Source organism: Gorilla gorilla, chromosome 1 (assembly GCF_029281585.2).
Source record: "Gorilla gorilla gorilla isolate KB3781 chromosome 1, NHGRI_mGorGor1-v2.1_pri, whole genome shotgun sequence".
NCBI lineage: Eukaryota > Metazoa > Chordata > Mammalia > Primates > Hominidae > Gorilla > Gorilla gorilla.
In genome coordinates this window covers 144415523-144438199 of record NC_073224.2, presented here as the reverse complement: position 1 = coordinate 144438199, position 22677 = coordinate 144415523, and the positions used below count along the sequence as shown (strand labels likewise).

The window sequence follows — 22677 nt, the reverse complement described above, 5'->3', positions numbered from 1 at the left end:
AATGGGCCATTCCCCTCTGGCTAGGGCTGGTCCAAATGGTCCCTCTGTGGGCAGGCACTGACTGAGTTCAGCATGGTTTTACTTTCTGCTGTGACAGGGTAGCACAGAGTTCAATGCAAAGTCACTCAGTCACTGTGCTCTCCCTCCCTCAAGTGCACAGATTGTCTGTCTGTGCTGCATGGCCATTGCTGGGAGGAGTGAGGGAGAGGTGTTGTCTGTGAATCAAGACTGTCTCTCCTATGTCTTCAGTGCCTCTTTCAGCAGTATGAGGTTAAAACTAGGTTCTGTGATTACTTACCTCATTTTTGGTTCCTATGAAGGTGCTTCTTTGTTTGCAGATAGTTGTTAAAATTTGGCGTTCCTGTAGGGGGAACAATCAGTGGAGCCTTCTATTCCACCATCTTGCCTCACCCTCAGATCTTTATTTTGTATTTTGTATTTTGTATTTTTTTTTTTTTTTTTTTTTTTTTTGCTTTTCCTCTCTTTTCTTTATCAGAGTGGACAATAAGTTGTTTACTTTTTGGTGTTTTTAATCAATTTTATATTTTACTGTTTGACACCTTTTTTCTTCATTTCTAAGTCATTCATTTCTCCTTATCTTTATTAACTTCACCTTTCTGCTTTTCTTAGCCTTATTTTGTATTTTGCAACTTGGGTGCCTAATTTACACATTTTCCTGTTTCTTTTTGTATTCAGAGAAGTATTTGAGGCTACTATTTTTCCTCTGACTTCTCTTTTTAACTATTTCCATAAGGTCTTATATACTGTGTTTTCACTATTGTTATTTTCTAGATGTTCTTGAGTTTCTGTTTGAATTTGCTCTTTTATCTTCAACAATATTTTATTAGGAGATTCAGAAGGGCTACATTAGGAAATTCTTTTAAACTATAGTATTACCAATGATTGAACTTGAGAAAATTAAGTTCTGTGTGATGAAAGTCAATGAAAATGTGTGAGGGGGGTTGAAATGTTCTGTGAATCAGTAGCAAACTGCTTTTTTTAGTGGAATTAGAAATAGTTAAGGCTGGAAGAATCTGTAGAGAAAACTAAAAGTGGAACTAGAGGCCAGGTCTAGGTAAAAGTAAAATGAGAAACATTATCAGTAAGATGGCATCTGAAACACATTATCAAAGAGCACTATCCCCATCTCCTCAAGCCTTATTGCTTTCTTGATGTCTGAACCACACAGTGTCACTCTTTACATCTTGTGCTGGGTTATAATTGCTCATATTAGACTGTAAGCTCTTTGAGGGCAGAGAGTCTGTACTTTGAAGTAACAATCCCTGGTGTTCACTCTACCTAGTTGTACTGTGGCTGATTATAGTTGGTGAGATCAAAGTGTCATAGACACTAAACAATGAAAATGCCATTAAGTGAATATAAAACTTCTAGAAGATACCTGCTGCCAACACAAATTAGATTAGTTGGCATAAAAATCTGCTCTGGATCAATCACTTGTTTTAACTGTTTGGGTAATATTGCTGTCATGTTATAAATTGCTGATACAGATTTTTCTCAAGTTTCATAATATTCAGAAAGTGACTCTTTAAAAAGTTTCAACGTGTCTTTTACTTTGAAATCATAGTCTTTTGCACTTGTATTAGTCTTTGTTTGCTTTTCTCTGGTCTCAGCAAAATGCTTGTGTAACTGTCTGACCTTTTCACAAATTATGGCAGTGCTTAACAGTACATTTTTCTGGGCTTGGTCTTCTTTCCATATATAGAGAACTCAGAGCTGTCTTGCATCTGCCCACTTGGGCTACAGAAGTGTGGACAGTCATTGCTCTGGGTGTTTATAATGAAGCAGGTGGGGACTGAATGTATGATGGGCACATATAAAGATAATTGATTAAAACTCACTTATATAAAGACAAAATCACTATATTTTAAATCCAAAGTTGGCCAAACCACTGTAGTGATTATTGCATCTCCCCTTAATAGTTAACAACTACAGTAATAACAGCAACAACAACAAAGAGCTGCTGTCATTCATTGACTGCTTACTCTGTGTCAGATGCTGTTCTTAGCACCCTCCACGGCTAACTCACTAAATCTTCATGACCCAAGTAACTATGACTTTACTCATTTTACAGATAAGATAACTAATACACAGAGAGATTAAATTTCTCAGGTCCCTGAGTTAGTAAGTAGCAAATCTGGAATTCAAATTCCAAAGCAGTCCAGTTTTAGAAGCTTCTCATTACTATTATATGCTGCTGCTTCTAATACAAAATGATTGCGCTTTAAGTACATATCTATTCAGTGGCTTACACATTATCAACAAGAACAGTCATTGGTGAAATCAAAGAATTTCAAAGCCAGAAGAAACCCTAGGGAGCAACAAGTTGGTCAGATCTCTCCAGTTTTCAGATGAGAAGTTGGAGGCCCACAGAGATGGAAGAGCAGAATTATAGATATGGAAATGGACAGAGCCAGGAGTTGACTTCAGGTCTTCTGCCTCTTAGGATCTTGTCTTTTTAAATGACATTAAATATTCTTTCCTTTGTTTTCATCATGAACTATCTTGTATAAAAGGTAGAAATTTATACTATTCCTATTTTTATTCTAAAATTGTGCAAAAAAAAGATCAGGGATGTAATATTTGTTGAGCAACTGTTATGCACTGGCTCCATAGTAATTCCGGGTTGCAAATGCTACTGTCTTTTTATCCAACTGAAGAAGCCAAGGCTCAGAGAGGTTAAAAACTTGCCTGAATCCTAGGGCTAGTAAGTGTTGGAACGCCATTTGAATTCTTACTCATTGGACTTTGAAACCAACAGTCTTTGTACTCCCTGGACTGTCCATGGTTAAGGCCTTCAAAGAGTACAGACTTCATTAACCATATATATTTAGCTCTAGCTATTTACTCATTTTTCTACTGAGAGACATGCTCTTCTCCAATGTTGCAAATATGCCTGGTACATCTATTAATGATATAGTTTATAAAAGGGAGGTTTTATGGATCTCTGCCTTTTGGTGAAAAAAATTTCTGGCAGAGTGCCTCCTGAAAAAAAAAAAATCTCCATTACTGAGAAGACCTTTCATTTATAATTGCTTCTTAGGTAAGACTATTAGATATTCCTCCCTAGCTGCTGTAGCTGGGCTATAAATTGTCCGCACTTGATCTTGTTGGGATTTTGTGGTTTAATTGTTCCAAGTCACTTACATGGAGCTACATTTACAGACACAAAGAGGAGCTGGACTGATGTTTAGCTGTCTTGCACCAGCTTGTATTTTTGGATTAGCTAGTATCCCAGGAAAAGGGTTTGTATCCAAGATAATCCTTCCTCTGGACTGGTTTTCTTTCTGTGTTTTGACCCTCCCAGAAGCAGAAGAGTCATCTTGCATCTCAGTAAAAGCAGAGAAGGGGAAATATCTTTGAATTGCTGGGTAGGATAGCTTCTCTCGCTCAGCATTTTTTCTGTTCTCCACAAGAAAACCTCTTACTGCAAAATATGTTTGTTGGTGGATCACAGACTTCAAACTCACAGGACCTTATCTCCGATACACTGAAAGTAAATGCAACGTATTAAATAGTTTAATCAAAATGAGGTAGAGAGGCTATGAAGTGTCTGTAAACATTTGGTAAGCAATTTTGTCTTTTTTGCTGTTGTTCTTGTTCCCCTAGTTGCCATTACAATTCTTGGTTGGGGTTACTAGTGTTTGTTTTTAATCTTTAAGGATACTGTCCCTTTGGCTGTTTGTGAAATCTCGTCCAGGAACCTGATGCAAAGAAGCACGAGGACCTTCATTTTCACTCCAGTGGTTGTGGTGACTGTGGTGAGTCTGGGGGAACGGGGCAAGTTAATTGGTGGTGAGTTAATCCGCCTCGAGACATGTGGGGTCAGAGGCAAAAGACAAAAGCTTAGACATAGCCTATTATTTTCTTGTTTCCTTCATTTGCCTGAATCCATGAAGCCAGTGGGAGTCAATCAGGCAACACAAGGATATTCCAGTCTCTTTTCTTGCCTTCCTCATAAAGGCAGTCATAGGAGTTGGGCAGGTAGCACGGCCTATTACATTGTCCTGGGATCCACACCATCTAGCTGGCCTCACCACCGTAAGGCCATTTGCATCTGAAGGATCCAGGAAGTTCTTTACAATGTACCATTATAGCAGAACTGCTTCCTTACCTGAGTGGCATTTCAAATTAACATAATAGTATCCTAATGAGCTGTGCCACTTTCAACTTGCCAAATATGTTCAAAGTACTTTTCTCAACAGCAGTGTCATACCCAGTCAATCAAGTAATCCATTATCCACTGGCTCCTGGCTGAAGGAAAGGTCATACGCTTGTCTTGCAAAACAAAAGAGAATTGTTTCAAGACAGAGGCCAATTGTAGCATGTTCTAAATGCCTCTGGCTACCTGAGTGCCCAAACTTGACTAATCTCATGGTAGGGGTGAAGCTTACAGAGCCAATTCTAATATAAAACAGCAGACACATAACAAACCAACAAACCGATTTCCAACTCTTTAACAAAGGGAGTTACTTCAGCTTTTGTTGGGAAAGAGGTGATTGTTATCCACATTCAGGAAGCCCCTGTGAGTTGTAGAAATGGGACACAGCAATAATCAAGAATGCCACTGAAGGAATATTGAAAAAGTAATTAGATTTTCCTTAGTTCATCATCTAATTAGAGGGCAGGTTAAAGTCCAAAGTAATGAAATTAAAATCTAACTACCGTTAAATCTGTAATGTTTTTTGCTGGTACCAGAGCACCTGGCACTGTAGGAGTCATGTGAGGACACAGAAGCCCCAAAAGCAGAGGAGTGTAAGGCTTTAGATAGAATTTGACAGGGCTCCATATGAAACAGGGGCAGGGGATGAGAACAAATTGACAAGATATCAGGACGTATGATTCTTTGTTGAAAAAGGAATAATACTTATATATAGAGGTCTCAGTTTGCTCTGCTGCCAGATTATTCAGATTATGTTATTATAATAGGTCTAATAGGTCTACTTTTCCTTTGCTAGTATACTTTTGTGGGAGATAGGCCCATTCATAGAAAGTATAGACTTTCTAGCCATAGCAGTGTTTATTGCACCATTGGCAAATAATGACACATTTGGACATTAGAATCAACTACAGGGATAGCATGACAATCCACAAAAGTACCTGGACTGAGTTCATTACATTTTTAACAGGAGAGGAATACACAACAGAAGAAACACGCACCCACATGAACACACACGGGCACAAAGAGATACTTCAGAATGGGGAGCAATAAATTATTGGCCTAATTTGTGCCTGGTTCCAAAGAAAAGGGGCAGTTGGAGCCCCCCAGGCCATCTCACTGCCTTTCCCCTGACTGGGTCCCTCCATCTGGTAGTTGCCAGCCAATGTTGGAGGTCTGACCCATGCTTTTCTCTCCTTGGGAAAAGGTGAGTTTAAATATTTGGCTTCTTACTAGAGAAGACCTATATACAAAAGGAATAGCCACACTGGCCTGAAAGGGCCAAAGTAGATAGCAAGTAAAGTTTTATGTTTCAGATATGAGCATGGGGTGGTGATATGGTTTTGCTCTGTGTCCCCACCCAAACCTCATCTTGAATTGTACTCCCATAATTCCCATGTGTTGTGAGAGGAACCTGGTGGGGGATAATGGAATCATGGGGGCAGTTTCTCCCACACTGTTCTCATGGTAGTGAATAAGTCTCACAAGATCTGATGGTTTGATAAGGGGAAACCTATTTCACTGGGCTCCCCTTCTCTCTTTTTGCCTGCTGCCATCCATGTAAGACATGACTTGCTCCTCCTTGTCTTCTACCATGATTGTGAGGCCTTCTCAGCCACTTGGAACTGTGAGTCTAATTAAACCTTTTTCTGTTGTACATTGCCCAGTCTCGGGTGTGTCTTTATCTTAGAAAACAGACTCATACAGTAAATTGGTGCCAGTAGAGTGGGGTGTTGCTGAAAAGATACCTGAAAATGTGGAGGCGACTTTGGAACTGGGTAACAGGCAGAGGTTGGAACAGTTTGGAGAGCTCAGAAGAAAACAAGAAAATGTGGGAAAGTTTGTAACTTCCTAGAGACTTGTCTAATGACTTTGACCACAAGCCTGACAGCAATATGGACAATAAGGTCTAGGCTGAAGTGGTCTCAGATGGAGATGAGGAAGTTGTTGGGAACTGGAGCAAAGATATGTGTTGTTGTTGTGTTTTAGCAAAGAGACTGGTGGCATTTTGCCCCTGCCCTAGAAATCTGGGAAACTTAGAACTTGAGAGAGATGATTTAGGGTATCTGGTGGAAGAAATTTCTAAGCATCAAAACATCTAAGAGGTGACTTGGGATGTGTTAATTCAGACTTGGGATGTTAAAGGTATTCAGTTTTATAAAGGAAGCAGAGCATAAAAGTTTGTAAAATTTACAGCCTGACAATGTGATAGAAAAGAAAATCCCATTTTCTGAGGAGAAATTCAAGTTGGCTACAGAAATTTGCATAATTAATGAGGAGCTGAATGTTAATCCCCAAGACAATGGGGAAAATGTCTCCAGGGCATGTCAGAGGTCTTCTTGGCAGCCCCTCCCATCACAGGTGTGGAGACCTAGGAAGAAAATATAGTTTCCTGGGCTGGGCCCAGGGTCTCCGTGCTGTGCACAGTCCAGGGACTTGCATGGCTCCAGCCATGACTAAAAGGGGTCAAGGTACAGCTTGGGCCATGGCTTCAAAGGGTGTAAGCCTCAAGGTTTGACAGCCCCAACATGATGTCGAGCCTGAGGGTGCACAGAAGTCAAGAATTGGGGTTTGGGAACCTCCACCTAGATTTCAGAAGATATATGGAAATGCCTGGATGCCCAGGCAGAAGTTTGTTGCAGGGGCAGGGTGCTTGTGGAGAACCTCTGCTACCACAGAAGGGAAATGTGGGGTCAGAGCCCCCACACACAGTGCCTACTGGGGCACTGCCTAGTGAAGCTGTGAGAAGAGGGCCACTGTCCTTCAGACCCCAGAATGGTAGATCCACTGACAATTTGCATGCTTTACCTGGAAAAGGTGGCTGTACTCTGCAAAGCTACAGAGATGGAGCTGCCCAAGACCATGGGAACCCACCTCTTGCATCAGCATGACCTGGATATGAGACATGGAGTCAAAGGAGATCATTTTGGAGCTTTAAGATTTGACTGCCCTGCTGGAGTTTGGACTTGCATGGGGCCTGTAACTCCTTTGCTTTGGCCAATTTCTCCCACTTGGAATGGCTGAATTTACCCAATGCCTATACCCCCATTGTATCTAGGAAGTAATTAACTTGCTTTTGATTTTACAGGCTTATAGGTGAAAGGGACTTGCCTTGTCTCAGACGAGACTTTGGACTGTTGACTTTTCAGTTAATATTGAAATAAGTTAAACCTTTGGGGGACTACTGGGAAGGCATGATTGGTTCTGAAATGTGAGGACATGAGATTTGGGAGGGGTTGGGGCAGAATGATATGGTTTGGCTCTATGTCTCCACCCAAATCTCATCTTAAATTGTACTCCAATAATTCCCACTTGTTGTGGGAAGAACCTGGTGGGAGATAATTGAATCATGGGGGCAGTTTTCCCCATACTGTTCTCATGGCAGTGGATAAGTCTCATGAGATCTGATGGTTTGATAAGGGGAAACTTATTTCACTTGGCTCTCATTCTCTCTTTTTGCCTGTTGCCATTCATGTAAGAAGTGACTTGCTCCTCCTTGTCTTCCACCATCATTATGAGGCTTCTGCAGCCACGTGGAACTGTTAGTCCATTAAACCTTTTTCTTTTGTAAATTGCCCAGTCTTGGGTATGTCTTTATCAGAGCATGAAAACAGACTAATACAGGTGGTATTACTCAAATGTCCACTTTTTCTTCTCCTATAGGGTTCTCTTCCTCTGAAGAGTTAGGAAAGAATAGGAGTTGTCCCCAAATTGTCCACCCCATCTTCATACACTCCTCCCAATGCCTTCCAAGCCCCCAGGCCCACCCTGCCTGAAATTCCTGCCCATGGTCCCCATGATACCTCCATAGGCTGTAGCTCCCTCCAGGCAGCCATTAGAGGACTGAGGATGTGGTTCACCCACACTAGACTGCCCATCTCTTGTTCCCCAGTACCCTCTCACAGGGGTGTATAGGTATGTTATTGAATAAAAGGTTTAGGGTAAAGGGGGGATATTTAATGTTGTTCAAATTATGACTTTCCCCACATTCCATGGAAAACTCACCTGAAAAGAGAAATTTTAATGGGGGTCCTCTCATAATTGCCATAGTTGTTAACTTTGTAGGCCACTTTTTTTTTTTTTTGAGATGGAGTCTCACACTGTCACCTAGGCTGGAGTGCAGTGGCGCAATCTTGGCTCGGTGCAAGCTCCACCTCCTGGGTTCATGCCATTCTCCTTCTTCAGCCTCTGGAGTAGCTGGGATTACAGGTTCTCACCACCATCCTCAGCTAATTTTTTATATTTTTAGTAGAGATGGGGTTTCACCATGTTAGCCAGGATGGTCTCGATCTCCTGACCTCGTGATCCACCCACCTCAGCCTCCCAAAGTGCTGGGATTACAGGCATGAGCCACCGTGCCCAGGCCTGCATTCCACTTCTAAGTTAGCCCTTTCAGCAAGAATGTATGTATCCTTCTTCTAATCTCCACCACATGACTCTCTATGCGTCTTTATCCACAGAGGTAGATATTATTCTCCATCCCCAATTTTAAAGTCTGTGTTGCTCAGTCTGAATGAAAATTCCCCAGAAAGCTCCCCTCAGCTTCCATCCCCAACCCACAGAACAACACTGAGTCTGCAGAGTCATCCAGGATAGACCTGAACACCAATTCTGGTCACCAAGGTTGTCCCACAGTGTGAGATGTAAATATGCTCCTTTATTTTTCTAAAAATTAAAAAAAATTGGACACACACACACACACTCTGACTTTCCAAGGCCACTATCAATTTTTAGAGACAGTCCAGCGGAAAATCATAGCACGAAACACTTTTACAACAGCCTGGTTCTTTGCATGGTGCTGTTCTCACAATGGCACCGCTCACATTTTTATGTAGCATAACAGTAGTTTAACTCATCTCACTCTTTCTCTACTCCCATCTTCAAATTGTATTTCCTTAGGCCCAAAAGGAATAAAAAACAGAGCTACCCCTGAGCCACATACTTGTTTGTGGATGCTCCCCTAGCCAGATGAAGTACAAGGCCCCTGCTAAAGCCTCATAAAGGCTCATTAAATTCTTAGGTCCAGGTAATCTCCCATCTGAGTCTCTGCCTGGTGGCTGGGGAACAGGTGTGTGCATGTGGAGGTTCATTCTTGCAGTTACTTCAGTAAATGCTGAGTAATGTACATCATTTAATAAAGCATATGAGACAAAGCATGTCACATTTTAACCTGTCAACCGTCTTTCCATTTAAGTCACATTTTATAAGATAAGTGATATATCTAAATGCTTTATTTCTAAAATCCCCTTCTTGATCTGGCTGGTTCCCCCCTTCCCACACTTCAGGTCTGTTTGTGTGTCACCTCTGGTCTTTGCTTGTGCTTTTCATCATAATACCCTGTTTATTTCTTTCAATCTTGCATTTATTAATTTACTTGTTTATTACTTGTTTTTCCTTTCTAGAATGTAAATTACTTCATGGAAAGACAATATCTGACTTACCCACTGTTGAATATCCAGCATAAGGTTCATAGTAGTTATCCATAAATGTTTGCTAATTTGAGAGGGCAGAATAGCCTGGAGGTAAATAGTGTGTCTTGAGGGCCAGGCTGCCTGGCTATGAATCCTAGCTGTCCTCTTTACTAGCTGTGTTCTGTTCCTTCTGGAAACTCAATGTCAGTGGAGCATCCAATTCATAGATCCTATTCCTGAGGCACTTCTCTGTGCCTGTTTCTCCATTTTTTTGAACAGAGATAATAATAGTCCCTATATCACAGAGTTGTTGTAAGCATTAAATGAAGCATAAAAATATATGAAAAGTGACACATATTGAATACTATGTGAGTTAGCTGGTATTTTAAATGATTTTATTTACATTGATTGAAAGCATATTGAATGCCTTCTGTAACAGGGCCTTTGCTAGCATAACCAAGACCATAAACAGGCATGACTTACAAGATGTGATCAGTATGCCCCTTTGTTTTCCTGCTACTACCCCTTTAATTTTTTTTAGATAAGAATATTGGGTTTTTTTTGCAACAGAATGAGAACTGGCAGGCTTGATGACTTTTCTAATCTCAATTCTATGACTAGAATCCTCAGCCCAGGGTAAAACCTAACTCAATTTCAAATTAAACATTCTCCTCTTTCCCAGCTTCTGGTAGGTCAGGAGCTACCTTGGTAAGAGGCAAAGGCCACTTTTTTCTTTCCTTTTGCCCTTTATTCCACCCCACCTCCCTGCCCCCTGCCAGGATGCTAGTCACAGTTTCTGGCCCTTTCCTTTTAAAGCACAAAGGAGTAGGTGGAAAAGGGAAAACAGAAAGTTCTTACTAGAGTGATACTGTCATAAGATGGCTTTGGATTTTCTAGGATAAACAGGTGTTCAAAGCTAACTCCCATGCACTGGTTTCCATGGATTCTTAGGAGGCTCTCTGCTGGGACCTGCTAATCAGAAGCTTGAGAAGTAGCACTTCTTTTTTTTCTGGTGCCCAGTATCTCTTTTGGTCTAGTTTTCCAGGAATCCACTATAGGCAAAACTGTCTATTGACATCCTTCAGTCATCTAGGCAGTTCTCTTGGGCAATACTTAAAATGGCTCCAGGCTGTATCTCTTCCATGGTAGGAAATACTCCTGTATTCTTTACCTTGATATTGGTGGAGTACAGTTACTTCCCAAACATGGCAGTCTACTTTACCTTAGCACCACCTGAGGCTGATAAGCACAGTTTCTCATTTCCAGATTTTTCAGGCATATATCAAGACCAGTCTTCTGATCCCTCTCTCAGACATTCAGGGGATATGTACAAGGCAGAGGCCATTCAGTGGTCCATTTGAAGTTTTTGCTAAGCTGGAGCTGAGAAATCAAACAGCCCCACTGCTACCCTTGGGGCAGCAAGCAAGAGATCAACTGCAGAGATTTTCCCAAAGAATACCTTCTCACAAGTATTCTTTTCAATTCCACCTCCTCACTCTTTTGAGTGAGAAGGCATTTACATACCCTTTGAGAGTTTTGGAGCCTTCAACTGGTTGTTAGCACATCTTTGGAATTTCTGTTTTGTGTTCTGGTATTTCACTTTGGAATTTTCCATTGTATCATAGAAGCTCAGTCAAAACTTCCAATTTAGGGGGCTAAGATGGTTGACTAGAAGCAGCAGCAATTGGAGGCTCCCATCGAAAAGAACTATAATGGCATATGAATCTTGCTCTGGCAACTGAGGTATCCAGGTTCTGTCGTCAAAACTGACTAGGCAGCTGGTGTAACCCATAGAGAAGAAGGAAGAGCAGTGTGGTGTGTTGGCACACTTGAGAACCACACGGGGCAGGGGAGCCCCTACCCCCCAGCCAAGGGAGGCAGTGAGTGAGCATGCTACCCAGCCTGGGAAAACATACTTTTTCCACGGAACTGTGCAATCCACAGATCAGAAGATCCCACTAGTGAGCCCATGTCACTGCGGCCAGGGTCCCAACCACAGAGCCATGCAGATTCTCAATAGCCACTAAGCTAGAATCTGCTTAAGCCTGCTGAGCTCCTGGGGGGAGTGGTGACCAGCACCACAGCTGTGGCTGCCTGCTGTCTAAGCTGTTTGAGACCCTTGGCAGGGTGGGAGGGTGATAGCCAACACTGGGACTGATAGCTGCCTAACACACAAAGCTTCCAGGGTAGAGGAAGGATTGCAGCCCTCTCTGTAGCTCCAGACCATGCTTTCCCCTGCTGGAGCTGGGGATGCTGGATGGCTTCGTCCCAAGAGGTATCCCCCACAGCCCAATACACTGGCTGTGGCAGATGGCGGACAGAGTGCCTTTTCAGGCCTGACCCTGACCCATCCCTCCTCACTGGTGGGGCCTCCCTACAGGAACTCTGACAACTCCAGCCAGGTTCTCAGGAACAGAACTCTGATCTCCTTGGGCCTGAGCCCCTAGGGGGAGGTGTGGCCACAGTCTCCCCAGACCAGTAGACTTAGTTTTTCCTTCTGCTAGTTCTGAGGAATCCAGACAGCTCAGACAAATGGGCTTCCCCCCAGTGAAGGGACACTAAGGGACATCCAAAGTGCTTTGTTAAATGGGTCCTGCTCCCCATGCCACCCAACTGGGTGAGACTCTCCAACAGGGGTTGTCAGACACACTATATAGGAGCATTTCTACTGGCATCAGATCAATGCCCCTCAAGGTCAGAGATCCCAGAGGAAGGAGCAAGCACCCATCTTTGCTGCTCTCCAGCCTCCTTGAGTGACATCTCCATGTGTGGGAGTGAACCAGATGAATAGGGCCTGAAGCGAACCCCCAGAAAACCACAGCAGCCTTACAGAAGAGGGACCTGACCATTGCAAGAGAAACAACAAACAGAAAGCAACAACAGCATCAACAACAACAACAAGTCCCCACAAAAACCCCATTCAAGGGTCAGCAGCCTCAAAGACCACTACTCGACAAACTCATGAAGATGAGAAAGAATCAACGAAAAAATGCTGAAAACCCCAAAGGCCAGAGTGCCTCTTCTACTCCAAATGATTGCAGTTCCACTCCAGCAAGGGCAGAGAACTGGATGAAGATGAGATGGATGAACTGACAGAAGTAGGCTTCAGAAAGTGGGTAATAACAAACTCTGCTGAGCTAAAGGAGCATGTTCTAACCCAATGCAAAGAAGCTGAGAACCTTGATAAAAGGTTACAGGAGCTGCTAACTAAAATAACCAGTTTAGAGAGGAACATAAATGACATGATGGAGCTGAAAACCATAGCCTGGGAACTTCATGAAGCATACACAAATATCAATACCCGAATAAACCAAGTGGAAGAAAGGATATCAGAATTTGAAGACCATCTTGCTGAAATAAGGCAGGCAGACAAGATTAGAGAAAAAAGAATGAAAAGGAACAAACAAAACCCTGAGAAATATGGGACTCTGTAAAAAGACCAAACCTATGACTGATTGGAGTACCTGAAAGAGACTGAGAGAATGGAACCAAGTTGGAAAACACATTTCAGGATATTATCCAGGAAAACTTCCCCAACCTAAAAACACAGGCCTAAACATTCAAATTCAGGAAATACAGAGAATGCTACTAAGATACTCTATGAGAATATCAACCACAAGACACATAATCATCAGATTCTCCAAGGTCGAAATGAAGGAAAAAATGTTAAGTGCAGTCAGAGAAAAAGTCCGGGTCACCTACAAAGGGAAGCCCATCAGACTAACAGCAGACCTCTCAGCAGAAACCCTATAAGCCAGAAGAGAATGGAGGCCAATATTCAATATTCTTAAAGAAAAGAATTTTCAACTCAGGCCTGCCTTGCAAAAGCTCCTGGTGGAAGCACTAAATGTGGAAAAGAAAAACCGGTACCAGCCACTGCAAAAACACACCAAAATGTAAAGACCAATGACACTATGAAGAAACTGTATCAACTTGTGTGTAAAGTATCTAGATAGCATCATGATGACAGGATCAAATTCACACATAACAATATTAACCTTAAATGTAAATGGGCTAAATGGCCCAATTAAAAGACACAGATGGGCAAATTGGATAAAGGATCAAGACCCATCGGTGTGCTGTATTCAGGAGACCCATCTCACGTGCAAAGACACACATAGGTTCAAAATAAAGGGATGGAGGAATATTTACCAAGCAAATGGAAAGCAGAAAACAGCAGGGGTTGCAATCCTAGTCTCTGACAAAACAGACTTTAAACCAACAAAGATCAAGAAAGACAAAGAAGGGCATTATGTAATGGTAAAATAATCCATTCAACAAGAAGAGCTAACTATCCTAAATATATATGCACCCAATGCAGGAGCACCTAGATTCATAAAACAAGTTCTTAGAGATCTACAAAGAGACTTAGATTCCCACACAATAATAGTGGGAGACTTTAACAGTCCACGGTCAACATTGCACAGATGAACAAGACAGAAAATTAGCAAGGATATTCAGGACTTCAACTCAGCTCTGGATCAAGTGGACCTAATAGACACGTACAGAAGACTCCCTGACAAATCAACAGAATATACATTCTTCTCAGTGCCACATGATGCTTATTCTAAAATCTACCACATATTTTGAAGTAAAATATACCTCAGCAAATGTAAAAGAACTGAAATCATAACAAACAGTCTCTCAGATCACAGTGCAATAAAATTAAAACTCAGGATTAAGAAACTCATTCAAAACCACACAACTACATGGAAATTGCAATCTGCTCCTGAATGACTCCTGGGCAAATAATGAAATTAAGGCAGAAATCAAGAAGTTCTTTGAAACCAATGAGAACCGAGAGACAATGTACCAGAATCTCTGGGACACAGCTAAGCAGTGCAAAGAGGGAAATTTATAGCACCAAATACCCACATCAGAAAGCTAGAAAGATCTCAAATTGACACCCTAACATCACAATTAAAAGAGCTAGAGAAGAAAGAGAAAACAAATCCAAAAGCTAGCAGAAGGCAAGAAATAAGATCAGAGCAGAACTGAAGGAGATAGAGACATACACAAAAGAAAACCTTCAAAAAATCAATGAATCCAGGATGAGGGTTTTTGAAAAGATTAACAAAATAGACTGCTAGCTAGAGTAATAAACAAAAGAGAGAAGAATCAAATAGATGCAATAAAAAATGATAAAGGGGATATCACCACTGACCCCACAGAAATACAAGCTACCATCAGAGAATGCTATAAACACCTCTACATAAATAAACCACAAAATCTAGAAGAAATGGATAGATTCCTGGACACATACACCCTCCCAAAACTAAACCAAGAAGAAGTCGAATCTCGGAATAGCCCAATAACAAGTTCTGAAATTGAGGAAGTATTTAATAGCCTACCAACCAAAAAAAGCTCAGGATCAGACAGATTCACAGCTGAATTCTACCAGGGATACAAAAAGGAGCTGGTACCATTCCTTCTGAAACTATTCCAAAAATTGAAAATGAGGGACTCCTCCCTAACTCTTTTTATGAGGCCAGCATCATACTGATACCCAAACCTGGCAGAGACACAACAAAAAAAGAAAATTTTAGGCCAATGTCCCTGATGAACATTGATGCACAAATCCTCAAAAAAATACTGGCAAACCAAATCCCGTAGCATATCAAAAAGCTTATCCACAACAATCAAGTTGGCTTCATCCCTGGGATGTAAGACTGGTTCAACATATGCCAATCAATACACATAATCCATCACATAAACAGAACCAATGACAAAAATCACATGATCATCTCAATAGATGCAGAAAAGGCCTTTGATAAAATTTACAATCCCTTCATGTTAAAAACTCTCAATAAATTAGGCATTGATGGAACATATCTCAAAATAATAGGAGCTATTTCTGATAATCCCATGGTCAATATCATATTGAATGGGCAAACCTGGAAGCATTCCTTATGAAAACTGGCACAAGACAAGGATGCCCTCTCTCTCCACACCTATTCAACATAGTATTGGAAGTTCTAGCCAGGGCCATCAGGCAAGAGAAAGAAATAAAGTGTATTCAAATAGGAAGAGAGGAACTCAAATTGTCTCTGTTTGCAGATGACGTGATTGTATATTTGGGAAACCCCATCGTCTCAGCCCAAATCTCCTTAAGCTGATAAGCAACTTTAGCAACGTCTCAGGACACAAAATCAATGTGCAAAAGTCACACGAATTTGTATACACCAACAATAGACAAGCAGAGAGCCAAATCATGAGTGAACTCCCATTCACAGTTGCTACAAAGAGAATAAAATACTGAGGAATACAGCTAACAAGGGATGTGAAGGACCTTTTCAAGGAGACTTACAAACCACTGCTCAAGAAAATAAGAGAGGACACAAATGAATGGAAAAACATTCCATACTCATGGATAGCAAGAATCAGTATCATGAAAATGGCCATACTTCCCAAAGTAATTTATAGATTCAATGCTATTCTCATCAAACTATCATTGACATTATTCACAGAATCAGAAAAAACTACTTTAAATTTCATATGGAACCAAAAATAGCCTGTATATCCAAGACAATTCTAAGCAAAAAGAACAAAGCTGGAGGCATCACGCTACCTGACTTCAAACTATACTACAAGGCTGCAGTAACCAAAACAGCATGGTACGAGTACCAAAACAGACATACAGACCAATGGAACAGAACAGAGACCTCAGAAATAACAATACACATCTACAATCTTCTGATCTTTGACAAACAGGCCCAAATCAAGCAAAGGGGAAAGGAATCCCTATTTAATAAATGATGCTGGAGAAACTGGCTAGCCATATGCAGAAAACTGAAACTGGACCCCTTCCTTACACCTCATACAAAAATTAACTCAACATCAACTAAAGACTTGAATGTACATCAGAAAATCATACCCTAAAAGAAAACCTAGGCAATACCATTCAGGACATAGGCATGGGCAAAGACTTCATGATGAAAATGCCAAGATCAATTGCAACAAAAGCCAAAACTGACAAATGTGATTTAATTGAACTAAAGAGCTTCTGCACAGCAAAAGAAACTATCATCAGAGTGAACAGGCAACCTACAGAATTGGAGAAAATTTTTGCAATCTATCCATCTGACAAAGGTCTGATATCAAAAATCTACAAGGAAATTAAACAAATTTACAAGAAAAAACAACCCCATCAAAAAGTGGGCAAAGGATGTGAACAGACACTTCTCAAAAGAAGACATTTATGTGGCCCACAAACATATGATAAAAAGCTCAACATCACTGATTATTAGAGAAATGCAAATCAAAACCACAATGAGTTACCATCTCACACCAGTTAGAATGGCAATCTTTAAAAAGTCAGGAAACAACAAGTGCTGAAGTGGATGTGGAGAAATAGGAACGCTTTTACACTGTTGGTGGGAGTGTAAACTAGTTCAACCATTGTGGAAGACAGTGTGGTGATTCCTCAAGGATCTAGAACTAGAAATACCATTTGACCCAGCGATCTCATTACTGGATATATACCCAAAGGATTATAAATCATGCTACTATAAAGACACATGCACACATATTGTGCACACGTTTATTGCAGCACTATTCACAATAGCAAAGACTTGGAACCAACCCAAATGTCCATCAGTGATAGACTGGATTAAGAAAATGTAGCACATATACACCATGGAATACTTTGCCGCCATAAAAAAGGATGAGATAATGTCCTTTGCAAGGACATGGATGAAGCTGGAAACCATCACTCTCAGCAAACTAACACAGGAACAGAAAACCAAACACCACATGTTCTCCCTCATAAGTGGGAGTTGAACAATGAGAACACATGGACACAGGAATAGGAACAACACACACACTGGGGCCTGTCAGGGGGTAGGGAGCAAGGGGAGGGAGAGCATTACGACAAATAGCTAATGCATGCAGGGCTTAAGACCTAGGTCATGGCGTGATAGGTGCAGCAAACCACCGTGGCACACATATACCTATGTAACAAACCTACACATTCTGCACTTGTATCCCAGAACTTAAAGTAAAAAACAAAACAAAACCAAAACTTCCAATTTAACAATCTATTACACTGGCAATACAAAGTAATTTCTAGTATGATGCTGGACACACAAAGTAAGCTATATTCTGTGCCTTCAGGAAGCTCGAGGTCCAGTGGAGCTTCCCACTCATGGGTCTAATTTTGGTCTTCCTGCCATCAGCCTTTGTGGTTGCCCTAGTCCTCTCTCTCTGGTTATTAATTCATATTGCTTCATTTTTTTTCTCTTTTGTCTTCTCCATGCTACTCTTATCATTTCTCTTTCTCTTGTCCGTCTTTCTTTTTATTTTTCATTCTTTTCTTTCTCCCTGCCTCTCTCCCTCTTGTCTTTCCTCTTCTTCTTTCACACATGCACAGTTTATGTCCTTACTATGCTCAAAGAAATATCTCTTGATTCTGTTACTTCTTTATCCTTCTTATTCCTTCTCTTCTCAGTGTCTAAACCAATGGGTTACCTTATCAGTTTATGCCCTTTCTATGCTCAAAGAAATATCTCTTGATTCTATTACTTCTTTAGCCTTCTTATTTCTTCTCTTCTCAGTTTCTAAACAAATGGGTTACTTTATCACTACAATGATTTCATTTTCTGTAATATTTACCTCTTGAAAATTCCAGTTTGACTTTCCTCCTCATCATTCTTTGAAGTCTTCCTACCTTCAGCTCTCTACGTAACCACAGATATTTAATAATTATTTGATGCCACAAATACAAAGATCTATACACTTTGATTTTAGTTGACCAACTTCTTTTGGCTTCTCTTTGGCAGTTCTTAGTAAATTTTGTTTTGGGGATGCCCATTCTCAAGGACAGGGGTATACTTACCTATTTTTGCTTCCAAACTGAACATCACAACAAAGCATCTGACAAATGTTAGGAATGATTAAACGAATGGATGCAAAGCTCATACTTGTATTATTTGTGTCATTCATTCATTTATTAATTTTTAAACAAATTTATATATAGGGTTTTTGCTATGTGCCAGACCCTGTTTTAGGTGGTAGGCATCCAATATAGCCATGGTTCTTGTTCTCATGGAATGTATATTCTAAAAGAGGAAGAGGGAACAGAAAATAGACAAACACATAAAAGTACTATTTTCAGATGGTTATAAATGTTATGAGGGAATTAAAGTAGGAGGTTATTAGAGAGAGTGATAGAGGAGGTGTGATTAGTGGGCTATTTTAGGTAGGAGTTCAGAGGAGTTACTCTGAGGTGGTTACATTTAACCTGAGACCCATTGTGATCAGAAGAAACCAAACATGGGATGATCCAGAAGTAGAACCTTTCAGGTAGAACACACAGTTAGTGCAAACATTTGAAATGAGACAAATCTCAGTGTGTTCAGAAAACAGAAAGAAAGCTAGTATGTCTGAATTTTAATAAGTCAGAGAAATGAGCTCATACATGTCAGGGGTCAAATTATACAGGGTTTTAAAGGCAGCAGAAGGAGAAATGGGGAACCATTGGGAAGTTTTAAACAGGAAAGGGACATGATCTGATTAATATTTTAAAATATTTCATTGGCAGCCAAAGGGAACAATTAGGAGGCTATTGCATAAGATCAGGTGATAGATGAATGTGTCACGAGGTAGAGTGGCCGGAGTGGTGATGGAGATAAATGAATTTGAGACATTCTCTGGAGTTAGAGTTGATGGACCTCATAATTTGTTATAGGGGATCATCAGAGAAAGAGGTGAAGAATGACTTTTAGGTTTTGGTTTAGAAACTTGGTACACAATAATGCCATTGCTGAAATGGGGATGACTGGAAGAGTAGCAGAATAGGAGGTAGAAAATTAAGCACTCTGTTTGGACACGTTGTATTTGAGATTTTGATTAGACCTTCATGTAGAAATGCCAACTAGGCAGTTGGACAGCCAACTAAGGTTTAAGGGTGAAATTTGTACTGGAGGTCTCCCTTGGAAGTCATCAGTCTATAGATGGCATTTGAAGCCATGAAACCGGATGACATCCCAAGTGAGTGAGGAAAGATAGAAAGGAGGAGTCTTTAGACCCAGTGTGGGACATGCCAGGGTTTAGACGGGAAGCTGAGGATGATTAGCTGGCAAAAGAGATCAAAAAGGAGACATCTGTGGTTTGTAGGAAAACCAGGATATTGTGGTGTATTAGTCTGTTCTCACACTACTATGAAGAACTGCCCGGGAATGGGTAACTTATAAAGGAAATAGGCTTAATTGACTCACAGTTCTGAATTGTTGGAGAGGCCTCAGGAAACTTATAATCATGGTGGAAGGGGAAGCAGGCACATCTTACATGGCAGAAGAAGGGAGAGAGAGTGAAAGGGGAAGAGACCCTTATAAAATCATCAGATATCGTGATAACTGACTCATTATCACCAGAATAGCATGGGGGAAACTGCCCCCATGATCCAATCACCTCTCACCAAGTTCCTCCCTTGACACGTGGGGATTACAATTCGAGATGAGATTTGGGTAGGGACACAGAGCCAAATCATATCATGTGGTGTCATAAATGACAAAAGAAGAGCTTATTTTAGTGAGGTGGTGGTTGAGAAGTTGAGTTGGATGAGGTCAGAAAAATGATCACCATGTTTGGCAATGTGGAGTTTACTGGTGACCTTGAAAAGAGCAGTCACTGTGCAATGGTGGGAACAGAAATCTGATTAAGGTAGGAAGAAGAGAGATTGGGAAGTGAGGAAATGGATATGATGACCATCGATAGCTTTCCAGACATTTTGCTGTGAAATGAGAGCAATAGCTGGACAGAAACGGAATCAAGAGGAGATTGTTGTTTATGTTATTCGTTATGGAGAATTTTCACGCTTCCTGGGGATATTTATCTATTTCTTAGAGCAAGGGAAAAATTGGTGTTAGGAGGAAAGTTCCTGAGATGGCACCTGATCCGTTTATTTTTTTTTTTCTTTTCCAGACATTTTTTCCTTGTATAAGTAAATGGTTACCTAGTTTTGCAAAGACAACTATGACGTAAACCTCTTCTTGTTGTTCTGGAAGTGTTTAAGACTTTTTCTACCTTCCATAACAAACTACAAGACTTTTCAAGGAAATATTTTCCTGCATTGTTGTAGTATCTCTTCATAGCCAAATCTAGGGCCATAAAGGTTTGGGCAGAAAGTGATTGTTCCATGTCTTGCTGGGACTAAGCTAAATTTTGAGTTTGGAAGCATATTTTAGTAGTTGAATGTGCTGGTTTCTGTCTATATGACTCTGGTGGGCTAGTAGTTACTGTGCCTAGTGACTCTGGATTCAAAACGGAGACTTGTATGATTTAAAGGAATGTAAAGATGTACAAAGAATGGAATGGGGTACTGTGGTTTTCATAGCATCCATGGCTTGAATAATATATGTGTCTTAAAAGTTTATTTTAGAAGTAGAATTAGAGTTTATGAGTTTTTTTTTAATATATATATTTGGAATAAAAGAAATGTACTCATGAGCTAGGGAGTAGTATCATGGGCTTATCCTGAACAAGCCAAGGTGAACAGGTACCAATCTATTCTTTGCAGAGCTGGGTTTTGTGCAGCAAATTGGAATTACTCAAGTTCCTCAATACAGTCTGTGCAACATGAAAAGTCAGTATAGAAAATCCTTATTGACTTGATGATATGGCTGTGTGATGAAAGCAGTAATCATGTTTAGACCAGCTATGAAACAAAATGCAATCCTCACACTCGCTCACTGCCCATGATAGGATTATATTCTGATTGACTGAAAATGTTGTCAGCAGGAGGATCATTTGGCAGCAGAAGAGGCCGATTTTTCTGATGATCTAGAAATCAGATTTTGATTCTGATGATTAGATATTTGGCTTATAGTCTTCTCACTCCTAAAAAATGCTGCCAAGGTCAGTCTGTCTTATATACTTTGGAGAATGAATGAATAATGGTTTATTATAACAACAAATAAGTCAACTAAAGCCTCACGACTCAATGCTGTTATCCTTCACCAGGCAAATTCAGCCCTCCTGTCTGGATGGGTAGTGTGAGATTTACGGATGCTGGAGAGCTGCCATTTAGTTTTATTCTTTGAGGAAAGACTATAGACATTTATTTTGAAGAGAATTTAACTTTAAGAATATGTCAAATATTGAAATGCTCATGGGATAGTCTTTTAAAATAAGTTTCTGATAGGATTCTTTAAGTTTAAACTGAGAATTTTTTATTATAAAAGTAGTAATATATTTAAGTTGAAAACCAAACAGTGTAGAAAAGTATGAAATAAAAGTCCTATGCAAGCTCCAAACTCATCTCCATTTCCCAAAGAGAAGCACTGTGATAATCTCTGTGCGTAGTGCCTATTATGAGTCCGGCACTGTGCTAAATGCTTTATAAGACCACTTTATTTAGTCCTCACAACAACCCTATGAAGTACATACTGTTACTATTCCCATTTTAAATATGGGGAAACTGAAACTGAGGCACAGAGAAGGTAAGGATCTAAGTTCATGTAGTTTATTAGTTGAGGAGCTGTTTGTAAACTGGGGATGTCCATTTCCAGATGTCATGCTTGTAATCCCTGCCCATTTATGTTTCTTAGTCATTTTCCATAGAAGTACATGTAGATCCATGTGTTCTCATTGTTCAGCTCCCAGTTATGAGTGAGAACATGGGGCCTGTCAGAGGGTGGGAGGCTAGGGGAGGGATAGCATTAGGAGAAATACCTAACGTAGATGATGGGTTGATGGGTGCAGCAAACCACCATGGCACATGTATACCTATGTAACAAAACTGAATGTTCTGCAATGTACCCCAGAACTTAAAGTATAATAATAATAATAATAATAATAAAAGTACATGTAGATCCACCTTGTTCTTCCTCGTGGCTGGCATAATAGTTTATGGTATGGATGTGCCATAAGCATTTACCTAACTCCTGCTGAAGGTTGTCTTCAGATTTTTACCATTACAAAATATCCTTCTACAGATACCTTTACACCCATAATCAAATATTTTTGTTTGGATAAATCCATATACATTGACTCCATTAATCAAAGGGCATAGCATTTCTCACTTGAGTTAATATTGTCAAAGTTGCCCCAGAGTTTTTAAAATTTGTAGTCTCACTGACAATGCATAAGATT

General features: G+C 40.4%; 1 long non-coding RNA gene across 1 annotated transcript; it reads left to right on the top strand.

Annotated features, from left to right (window-relative positions):
- Positions 1-3145: 3145 nt before the first annotated feature.
- LOC109029424 (uncharacterized) lies at positions 3146-7746 on the top strand. The gene is made up of 4 exons (XR_002008491.4): positions 3146-3584; positions 3719-3779; positions 5148-5384; positions 5743-7746. It is a non-coding gene; the product is annotated as an uncharacterized lncRNA (long non-coding RNA).
- The last annotated feature ends 14931 nt before the right edge of the window (positions 7747-22677 follow it).